Here is an 11546-nt window from a genome sequence, read left to right on the forward strand (position 1 = left end):
CCAAACATTGACAAAAAAACGTACATTTAGTTATATTCCACGACAACACTTCAGACAGCTAGAGTTCAAATCAAATAACATTTTATTTGTCACATGCGCCGAATACAACAGGTGTAGCCATTTGATTAGCTGTTCAGGAGTCTAATGGCTTGGGGGTAGAAGCTGTTAAGAAGCCTTTTAGACCTAGACTTGGCACTCCGGTACCGCTTGCCGTGCGGTAGCAGAGAGAACAGTCTATGACTAGGGTGGCTGGAGTCTGACCATTTTTAGGGCCTTCCTCTGACACTGCCTGGTATACAGGTCCTGGGTGGCAGGAAGCTTGGCCCCAGTGATGTACTGGGCTGCACGCACTACCCTCTGTAGTGCCTTGCGGTCTGAGGCCGAGCAGTTGAGGGGCTCCCGTGTTGAGGATCAGCGTGGTGGATGTGTTGTTACCTACCCTTACCACCTGGGGGCGGCATTTCAGGAAGTCCAGGATCCAGTTGCAGAGGGAGGTGTTTAGTCCCAGGGTCCTTAGCTTAGTGATGACATTTGAGGGGACTATGGTATTGAATGCTGTAGTCAATGAAAAGCCTTCTCACGTAGGTGTTCCTTTTGTCCAGGTAAGAAAGGGCAGTGGAGTGCAAAATAGATTGCATCATCTGTGGATCTGTTGTGGCGGTATGCAAATTGGAGTGGGTCTAGGGTTTCTGGGATAAAGGTGTTGATGTGAGTCATGACCTGTAATCAAGCCTGTGTGTAGCTGGTGTAGAGGAGTCAGGCGCAGGACAGCAGATATGAGTAATAAACGTAATTTACTCAAAATAGACAAATACAATACAAAGATGCGAGCCCACAATAACGGACCGTATTACATAATAACAACTACTCACAAACAAACATGGGGGAACAGAGGGTTAATTGGGGAATTGAAACCAGGTGTGTAAGACAAGGACAAAACAAATGGAAAATGAAAAGTGGATCGGCGATGGCTAGAAGGCCGGTGACGTCGACCACCGAACGCCGTCCGAACAAGGAGAGGGACCGACTTAGGCGGAAGTCGTGACAGTACCCCCCCCCCTTGACGCGCGGCTCCAGCAGCGTGCCGACACCGACCTCGGGGACGACCCGGAGGACGAGGCGCAGGGCGATCCGGATGGAGACGGTGGAACCCGCAGAAACGAAGGGTCCAAGACGTCCTCCACCGGCACCCAGCATCTCTCCTCCGGACCGTANGAAACCAGGTGTGTAAGACAAGGACAAAACAAATGGAAAATGAAAAGTGGATCGGCGATGGCTAGAAGGCCGGTGACGTCGACCACCGAACGCCGTCCGAACAAGGAGAGGGACCGACTTAGGCGGAAGTCGTGACAGTACCCCCCCCCCTTGACGCGCGGCTCCAGCAGCGTGCCGACACCGACCTCGGGGACGACCCGGAGGACGAGGCGCAGGGCGATCCGGATGGAGACGGTGGAACCCGCAGAAACGAAGGGTCCAAGACGTCCTCCACCGGCACCCAGCATCTCTCCTCCGGACCGTACCCCTCCCACTCCATGAGGTACTGAAGGCCCCTCGCCCGACGCCTCGAGTCAAGGATGGCTCGAACAGCATACGCCGGGGCCCCCTCGATGTCCAGAGGGGGGCGGAGGAACCTCCCGTACCTCAGAATCTTGGAGTGGACCAGCCAGCACCGGCCTGAGGAGAGACACATGGAACGAGGGATTAATACGGTAATCTGGGGGAAGCTGTAACCTGTAGCATACCTCGTTCAGTCTCCTCAGGACATTGAATAAGCCCCACAAACCGCGGACCCAGCTCCCAGCAGGAGGGGCAGGTTTCGGGTCGAGAGCCAGACCCAGTCCTCACTGCGGTGGCGGTCGGCGCTCGCCTTCTGCCGCCTCACGGCCCGTTGCAGGTTCACATGGGCGGCGTCCCAGGTCTTCTCCGAGCGCTTAAACTATTCGTCCACCGCAGGAGCTTTGATCTGGCTCTGATGCCAAGGTGCCAGAACCGGCTGATACCCCAGTACGCACTGGAAGGGAGAGAGGTTAGTGGAGGAGTGGCGGAGTGAGTTTTGGGCCATCTTTGCCCAGGGGATGAACGCCGCCCACTCCCCCGGCTGGTCCTGGCAATATGACCGCAGAAACCTACCCACATCCTGGTTTACTCTCTCCACCTGCCCGTTACTCTTGGGGTGAAAACCTGAGGTGAGGCTGACCGAGACCCCTAGACGTTCCATGAACGCTCTCCAGACCCTGGACGTGAACTGGGGACCCCGATCAGAGACTATGTCCTCAGGCACCCCGTAGTGCCGGAAGACGTGAGTGAACAGGGCCTCCGCAGTCCGTAGGGCCGTAGGGAGACCGGGCAAAGGGAGGAGACGRCAGGACTTAGAAAACCGATCCACAACGACCAGGATCGTGGTGTTGCCCTGTGAGGGAGGAAGATTCATCAGGAAGTCCACCGACAGGTGCGACCACTGCCGTTGTGGAACGGGTAGGGTTTGTAACTTCCCTCTGGGCAGGTGCCTGGGAGCCTTGCACTGGGCACACACTGAGCAGGAGGAAACATAAACCCTCACGTCCTTGGCCAAGGTGTACCACCAGTACTTCCCACTAAGGCAACGCACCGTCCGACCAATGCCAGGATGACCAAAAGAGGGTGACGTGTGGGCCCAATAGATCAACCGGTCGCGGACAGCAGACGGAACGTACAGGCGCCCAGCTGGTCACTGGGGGGGAGTGGGCTCTGTGCGTAACGCCCGTTCGATGTCCGCGTCCAGCTCCCACACCACCGGTGCCACCAGGCAAGACAATCCATGGACCGCTCCTCTGTGTCATACATCCGGGACAGTGCGTCTGCCTTAGCGTTCTGGGAAGCTGGTCTGTAGGACAGAGTGAAAACAAAACAAGTAAAGGACATGGCCCATCTTGCCTGGCGAGGGTTCAGTCTCCTCGCTGTCCGGATGTACTCCAGATTGCGGTGGTCAGTCCAGATGAAAATGATGAAAAGGGTGTTTAGCACCCTCATGCCAATGTCTCCATGCCTTCAGAGCCTTGACAACAGCCAAAAGCTCCCGGTCCCCCACGTCATAGTTTCGCTCCGCCGGGCTGAGCTTCTTCGAAAAGAAAGCACAGGGGCAGAGCTTTGGTGGCGTGCCCGAGCGCTGAGAGAGCACGGTTCCTATCCCAGCCTCGGACGCGTCCACCTCCACTATGAACGCCAAAGAGGGATCCGGATGAGCCAGCACGGGAGCCGAGGTAAACAGAGCCTTCAGGTAACCAAAAGCCCAGCCTTTCAAATCACTTCATGGTTACAGACGTGAGTGCTACAGGTTGGTAGTCATTTAGGCAGGTCACCTTAGTGTTCTTGGGCACAGGGACTATGGTGGTCTGCCTGAAACATGTTGGTATTACAGACTCAGTCAGGGAGAGGTTGTAAAATGTCAGTGAAGACACTTGCTAGTTGGTCAGCGCATGCTCTGAGAACACATCCTGGTAATCCGTCTGGCCCTGCGGACTTGTGAATGTTGACCTGTTTAACTTCTTACGGATTGGTGCTAGCATCCGGTGAAATTGCAGAGCGACAAATTTAAAATACAAAAATCATAATATTAAACATTCAAAATACAAGTGTCATACATGATTCTTTAGCTTAGAATCTTGGTAATCAAACCGCAAAAGCATAGCATTTGATTGTCTGAGGACAGCGCCCGCATACATTCAGCATAAACATATTTTCCAAACCAGCACAGGCGTCACAAAAATCCAAAATAGCAATAAAATAAATCACTTACCTTTGAAGATGTTGCTAGGGACATTCCTGAAAGAAGCTAGCTAGCTAACAAGGAGTGTCTAGTTGGCAGAAGAGAAGAAGGGACAAAGAAGGGACAAAGTGGGACAAAATAAGGACAGAAGAAAGGGAAAGGGGACATTAAGGTGAAGCAGTCCTCTAAAGACACAAAAGACAATAATACAAGAAACAACACTTCTATTGCCTCTCCCTCTACGAGTACGCACTTCCGTTTGGTTTGGAGCGAGTAGTTGCATTCCGCTTTGCTCCACAGGTAGTATTACAGGTAGTATTACATTTCATTTCATTACAGTACAACAGTTGATTTGTTGATCTTAGCTGGCTACATAGCCGTCTTTGTATCCAAGATAATTGTGTAGTCTAGAGTAATTGTCAGGTTACTAGCCAGTTAGAGTTACTAGCCAGCTACACTTTCAAACAAAGTAACAACGCAGCCACTGCTAGCCGCCTATTTCACCAGCAGCAGTACTATATCATTTTAGTCAATAAGATTTTTTGCAACGTAAGCTTAACTTTCTGAACATTCGAGACGTGTAGTCCACTTGTCATTCCAATCTCCTTGCATTAGCGTAGCCCTCTTCTGTAGCCTGTCAACTATGTGTCTATCCCTGTCTCTCCTCTCTGCACAGACCATACAAACGCTTCACACCGCTGTGGCGCTGCTACTCTAACCTGGTGGTCCCAGCGCGCACGACCCACGTGGAGTTCCAGGTCTCAGGCAGCCTCTGGAACTGCCGATCTGCGGCCAACAAGGCAGAGATGTCATCTCAGCCTATGCTTCCCTCCAGTCCGTCGACTTCTTGGCACTGACGGAAACATGGATTACACTGATAACACTCGTACTCCTACTGCTCTCTCCTCGTCTGCCCACGTGTTCTCGCACACCCCGAGAGCTTCTGGTCAGCGGGGTGGTGGCACTGGATCCTCATCTCCCCAAGTGGACATTCTCTCTTTCTCCCTGACCCATCTGTCTATCGCCTCCTTTGAATTCCATGCTGTCACAGTTACCAGCCTTTCAAGCTTAACATCCTTATCATTTATCGCCCTCCAGGTTCTCTTGGAGAGTTCATCAATGAGCTTGACGCCCTGATAAGTTCCTTTCCTGAGGATGGCTCACCTCTCCAGTTCTGGACTTTTTAACCTCCCCACGTCTACCTTTGACTCATTCCTCTCTGCCTCCTTCTTCCACTCCTCTCCTCTTTTGACCTCACCCTCTCACCTTCCCCCCCTACTCACCAAGGCAGGCAATACGCTTGACCTCATCTTTACCAATGCTGTCTTCCACTAATCTCATTGCAACTCCCTCCAAGTCTCCGACCACTACCATTGATCTTTTCCCTCTCGCTCTCATCCAACACTTCCCACACTGCCCTACTCGGATGGTATCGCGCCGTCCCAACCTTGCTCTCTCTCCCCCGCTACTCTCTCCTCTTCCATCCTATCATCTCTTCCCTCTGCTCAAAACCTTCTCCAACCTATCTCCTGATTCTGCTCCTCAACCCTCCTCTCCTCCCTTCTGCATCCTTTGACTCTCTATGTCCCTATCCTCCAGGCCGGCTCGGTCCTCCCCTCCTGCTCCATGGCTCGACGACTATTGCAGCTCACAGAACAGGGCTCCGGGCAGCCGAGCGAAATGGAGGAAAACTCGCCTCCCTGCGGACCTGGCATCCTTTCACTCCTCCTCTCTACATTCTCCTCTTCTGTCTCTGCTGCTAAAGCCAATTTACCACTCTAAATCTCAAGCATCTGCCTCTAACCCTAGGAAGCTCTTTGCCACCTTCTCCTCCCTCCTGAATCCTCCTCCCCCTCCTCCCCTCTCCCTCTCTGCTGAATGACTTCGTCAACATTTTGAAAAGAAGGTCGACGACATCCGATCCTCGTTTGCTAAGTCAAACGACACCGCTGGTTCTGCTCACACTGCCCTACCCTGTGCTTTGACCTCTTTCTCCCTCTCTCTCCAGATGAAATCTCGCGTCTTGTGACGGCCGGCCCCAACAACCTGCCGCTTGACCCTATCCCTCCTCTCTTCTCCAGACCATTTCCGGAGACCTTCTCCCTTACCTCACCTCGCTCATCAACTCATCCTTGACCGCTGGCTACGTCCTTCCATCTTCAAGAGAGCGAGAGTTGCACCCCTTCTGAAAAAACCTACACTCGATCCTCCGATGTCAACAACTACAGACCAGTATCCCTTCTTTTCTTTTCTCTCCAAAACTCTTGAACGTGCCGTCCTTGGCCAGCTCTCCTGCTATCTCTCTCAGAATGACCTTCTTGATCCAAATCAGTCAGGTTTCAAGACTAGTCATTCAACTGAGACTGCTCTCTCTGTGTCACGGAGGCGCTCCGCACTGCTAAAGCTAACTCTCTCTCCTCTGCTCTCATCCTTCTAGACCTATCGGCTGCCTTTGATACTGTGAACCATCAGATCCTCCTCTCCACCCTCTCCGAGCTGGGCATCTCCGGCGCGCCCACGCTTGGATTGCGTCCTACCTGACAGGTCGCTCCTACCAGGTGGCGTGGCGAGAATCTGTCTCCGCACCACGTGCTCTCACCACTGGTGTCCCCAGGCTCTGTTCTAGCCCTTCCTATTCTCGCTATACACCAAGTCACTTGGCTCTGTCATATCCTCACATGGTCTCTCCTATCATTGCTATGCAGACACACACAATTAATCTTCTCCTTCCCCTCTGATAACCAGGTGGTGAATCGCATCTCTGCATGTCTGGCAGACATATCAGTGTGGATGACGGATCACCACCTCAAGCTGAACCTCGACAAGACGGAGCTGCTCTTCCTCCGAAGGACTACCCGTTCCATGATCTCGCCATCACGGTTGACAACTCCATTGTGTCCTCCTCCCAGAGTGCTAAAACCTTGGCGTGATCCTGGACAACACCCTGTCGTTCTCAACTACATCAAGGCGGTGACCCGTTCCTGTAGGTTCATGCTCTACAACATCACAGAGTACGACCTTGCCTCACGCAGGAAGCGGCGCAGGTCCTAATCCAGGCACTTGTCATCTCCCGTCTGGATTACTGCAACTCGCTGTTGGCTGGGCTCCCTGCCTGTGCCATTAAACCCCTACAACTCATCCAGAACGCCGCAGCCCGTCTGGTCAACTTCCCAAGTTCTCTCACGTCACCCCGCTCCTCCGCTCTCTCCACTGGCTTCCAGTTGAAGCTCGCATCCGCTACAAGACATGGTGCTTGCCTACGGAGCTGTGAGGGAACGGCACTCCGTACCTTCAGGCTCTGATCAGGCCCTACCCCAAACAAGGCACTGCGGTTCATCCACCTCTGGCCTGCTCGCCCCTACCTCTGAGAAGTACATTCCCGCTCAGCCCAGTCAAAACTGTTCGCTGCTCTGGCACCCCAATGGTGGAACAAACTCCCTCACGACAGCCAGTCAGACGGGAGTCAATCACCACCTTCCGGAGACACCTGAAACCCCACCTCTTTAAGGAATACCTAGGATAGGATAAAGTAATCCTTCTAACCCCCCCCCCTTAAAAGAGTTAGATGCACTATTGTAAAGTGGTTGTTCCACTGGATATCATAAGGTGAATGCACCAATTTGTAAGTCGCTCTGGATAAGAGCGTCTGCTAAATGACTTAACTGTAACTGTAACTGTAAGATCTTCCTCTGTTTGCAATCCCAAAGGTCCCAGTTACACAACAATGGTTGTTTTGTTCGATAAAGTCCTTTTTACATCCCAAAAAAGTCTGTTTAGTTCTTGCGTTTGATTCAGTAATCCACCCGTTCCAACTCGTTCAACAGACAGACAAAGGAATCAAAAAAGTTACCGGTAAACTTCGTCCAAACAATTCAAACAACGTTTCTAATCCAACCTCAGGTACCCTAATATGTAAATAAACAATAAAATGTATGACGGAATGTACTATGTTCAATACCGGAGATAAATAACGAAGAGCAAACACTCATTCACGCTTGCCACAAGACTACAGTCCTTCTGAGGGGCACTTTGAAAACTACAACTACTTCTTCATTTTTCAAAAACAAGCCTGAAACCCTTTCTAAAGACTGTTGACATCTAGTGGAAGCCATAGGAACTGCAATCTGGGAGGATTTATTTTGAATATCCCATAGGCAAGTATTGGAATGGGCAGTTACCTCAGAAAACAAAATTCCAGATGGATTCTCCTCGGGTTTTTGCCTGCTATATCAGTTCTGTTATACTCACAGTTTTAGAAACTTCAGTGTTTTCTATCCAATGCTACCAATTATATGCATATCCTAGCTTCTGGGCCTGAGCAACAGGCAGTTTACTTTGGGCACGTCATTCATCTGAACTTCCGAATACTGCCCCCTAGCCCTAAGAAGTTTTAAAGGTCTTACTCACATCGGTTACGGAGAGCGTGATCATGCATGTTTCATTGTTACTTGCCTCGAAGCGAGCATATAAGTAATTTAGCTCATCTGGTACGCTCGTGTCACTGAGCAGCTTGCGGCTGTGCTTCCCTTTGTAGTCTGTAATAGTTTGCAAGCCCTGCCACATCCGATGAATGTCCGAGCCGGTATAGTACGATTGATTCAATCTTGGTCCTGTATTGAAACTTTGCCTGTTTGATGGTTTGTCGGAAAGCATAGCGGAATTTCTTATAAGCGTCCGGATTAGTTTCCCGCTCTTTGAAAGCGGCAGCTCTAGCATTTGGCTCAGTGCGGATGTTGCCTGTAATCCATAGCTTCTGGTTGGGGTATGTACATATAGTCACTGTGGGGATGACGTCATCGATGCACTTATTGATGAAGCCAGTGACTGATGTGGTGTACTCCTCAATGCCATCAGAAGAATCCCGGCACATTTTCCAGTCTGTGTTAGCAAAACAGTCCTGTAGTTTAGCATCTGCTTCATCTGACCACTTTTTGTATTGACCGAGTCACTTGTGCTTCCTGCTTTAGTTTTTGCTTGTAAGCAGGAATCAGGAGGATAGAGTTGTGGTCAGATTTGCCAAATGGAGGGTGAAGGAGAGCTTTGTACGCATCTCTGTGTGTGCAGTGAAGGTGGTCTAGAGTTTTTTACCCTCTGGTTGCACATTTAACATGCTTGTAGAAATTAGGTAAAATGGATTTAAGTTTCCCTGCATTAAAGTCCCCGGCCACTAGGCGCTTTTGGATGAGCATTTTCCTGTTTTCTTATGGCCGTATACAGCTATTGAGTGCAGTCTTAGTGACAGTTTCGGTTTGTTGTGGTAAATAAACAGCTACGAAGAATATAGATGAAAACTCTCATGGTAGATAGTGTGGTCTACAGCTTATCATGAGGTACTCTACCTCAGGCGGGCAATACCTTTAGACTTAATATTAGACATAGACACACACCACCACCCCTTGTCTTACCGGACGTAGCAGTTCTGTCCTACCAATGCACGGAAAACCCAGCCAACTGTATATTATCTGTGTCTTCGTTCAACCACGACTCGGTGAAACATCAGATATTGCAGTTTTTAATGTCCCGTTGGTAGGATAGTCTCGAATGGAGCTCATCCATTGTATTCTCTAGTGATTGCACATTGTAAAAAAGAACAGATGGTAGAGGTGGGTTACCCACTCGCCGACAAATTCTCACAAGGCACCACGATCTCCTCCCTCTTTACCTCTGTCTTTTCTTCACGCAAAGGACAGGGATTTGGGCCTGGTCTTGGGAAACAGTATATCATTCACGTCGGACTCATTAAAGAAAACATCTTTGTCTAGTTCGAGGTGAGTAATCTCTGTTCTGATATCCAGAAGTGTCATGACGTGGCCCTTTCTGGGTATAGATCATGGCGTTCCCCTCTCTCACTCGCTCGCTCCTCGTAAATTCCTGGTGGAGACTCTCTCCCCCAGACCACGCATACCTCAGTGTCAGCCGAGGTGGCACAGGTTGAGTACAGAGACTGAGCAAACCCACAGCGTGAGCTGTGATTGCAAATAGTTGATTTTCTTCAGACTAAGCAAACCCACAGCGGGAGCTGTGATTGCGAATAGTTGAGTACCAAGACTAGAAAACCATACCACGTGGAGCATTGGCTACAAGGCTGGCAATGGTTAAACTCTGAGACTATCGATCCCTACAGAATAAGAGCAAATCTTAGATACTAATTACTAGTCTGCAGCTAGAAATTATGTAAACCTGGGATACGAATGCCAACAACCGCCAAAACATTTATTCTATTAGAACATTTCTGAATGGTACTCTGAAGTATCCATTCTAACCAAGAAATACTTCAGGGAAACAGAAAGAGAGAGAGACTCGGATGAACTTGCCAGCAGACAGACGGGATTCCAACAGATAAGATCACGACACCCGGGCGCAAATATATATATTGATTGCAATTATTCCCGAATGAATGAGGGTTCATGTGCAAAGGATTAGCATTTCAATGAATATAATTATCAACTGTGTAGTGATTGATCCCTTTTGTCTTTCCCGCATGTTCTCAGTCCACACCCACTTCCCTTTGTCCACCAAGCAGTCATATCGGTTTAGCCCACTAGGGAACCTCCCCTATAATTTCCTTGTAACCACATCTACTGTTTGTTTGTTTATGCATTTCTGTGATTATTTAGTTAGTTAGTAAATAAATGATTAAGCCAATTGGTAAATGGATGATTCATAGTAAAGGCTGGGTTCGTGCAGATAACCAACAATTTACGACATTTGGAATGAGACTGACGTGAGGTAAATAATAATTCATTAATAAGAAGACTAATTGATCAGATATAAAAATATCGGAAGAGTTATATTAGGAAATTATAACTTTGTAATCTGAATATTTTCCTTGGTGCCCTGACATCCTAGTTAGTTACATTTACATGATTAGTTGAATCACGTAATAATAATTAGAGAATTGATTTGATAAAATAACTGTCTACAGCTATTTTCGGTCATAAGAGATGGTAGCCGCAACATTATGTACAAAATAAGTTACAAACAATGTGAACAAAAAAAATAGCCGTAAAGTGGCAGCCATCCCCTCCAGCACCAATGCCTGCAGCTTTGTGATCATTGGTCCCAATAAGGGCTGTATTCTGATTGATTCTGTGCATTGTCATAAAGCGTACTTCTGTTTCATCCATTCTTGTCAAATGTATTTTTAATTTATTTGTATTTTATTTAACTTTTATTTTATCAGGGAGTCATACTGAGACCGAGGTCTCTTTTACACATGAGCCCTAAATTACATAAATTACATAAAATACACACATCAAAATAAAAATACAAAATGAAAGCAGAAAGAAAGAAAAACTAAGTTTAAAAAAACTAAGACAATCATCAGTAAAAAGGTCCTCAATCAGCATTCTGGAGTGGCCTAGAGGCACCAAAACATCACATTTTTGAAGATTGTTCCACAAATAAGATACAAAAAAACTAAAAGCTGATTTACCTAACTCAGTAAAGAGCAAAGGAATTTCCAGTTAGCGATCCCTGAGACCCTGTGTGGTATCTCGTTTAGTGATGTTGTGAGGTACAGTGGAAGTTTTTGTAAAAGGGCTTTATAAATGAAAACATAGCAATGTATCAACCTACGTGACATCAGAGGTCCAGCCAACTTTCTGGTAGAGAATGCAGTGATGACATCACAGAGGGCCAACCAACTTTCTGCTAGAGAATGTAGTGATGACATCACAGAAGGCCAACCAACTTTCTGCTAGAGAATGTAGTGATGACATCACAGAGGGCCAACCAACTTTCTGCTAGAGAATGTAGTGATGACATCACAGAGGGCCAACCAACTTTCTGGTAGAGAATG

At 48.6% G+C, this 11546-nt stretch overlaps 1 protein-coding gene across 1 annotated transcript in view; it reads right to left on the bottom strand.

Annotated features, from left to right (window-relative positions):
• The window catches only part of LOC112076062 (caspase b-like), a 119899-nt gene that overhangs the window by 61048 nt on the left and 47305 nt on the right, over window positions 1–11546 (bottom strand). The window lies entirely within an intron of this gene.

The sequence above is a fragment of the Salvelinus sp. IW2-2015 genome, unplaced genomic scaffold, assembly GCF_002910315.2.
Source record: "Salvelinus sp. IW2-2015 unplaced genomic scaffold, ASM291031v2 Un_scaffold3541, whole genome shotgun sequence".
NCBI lineage: Eukaryota > Metazoa > Chordata > Actinopteri > Salmoniformes > Salmonidae > Salvelinus > Salvelinus sp. IW2-2015.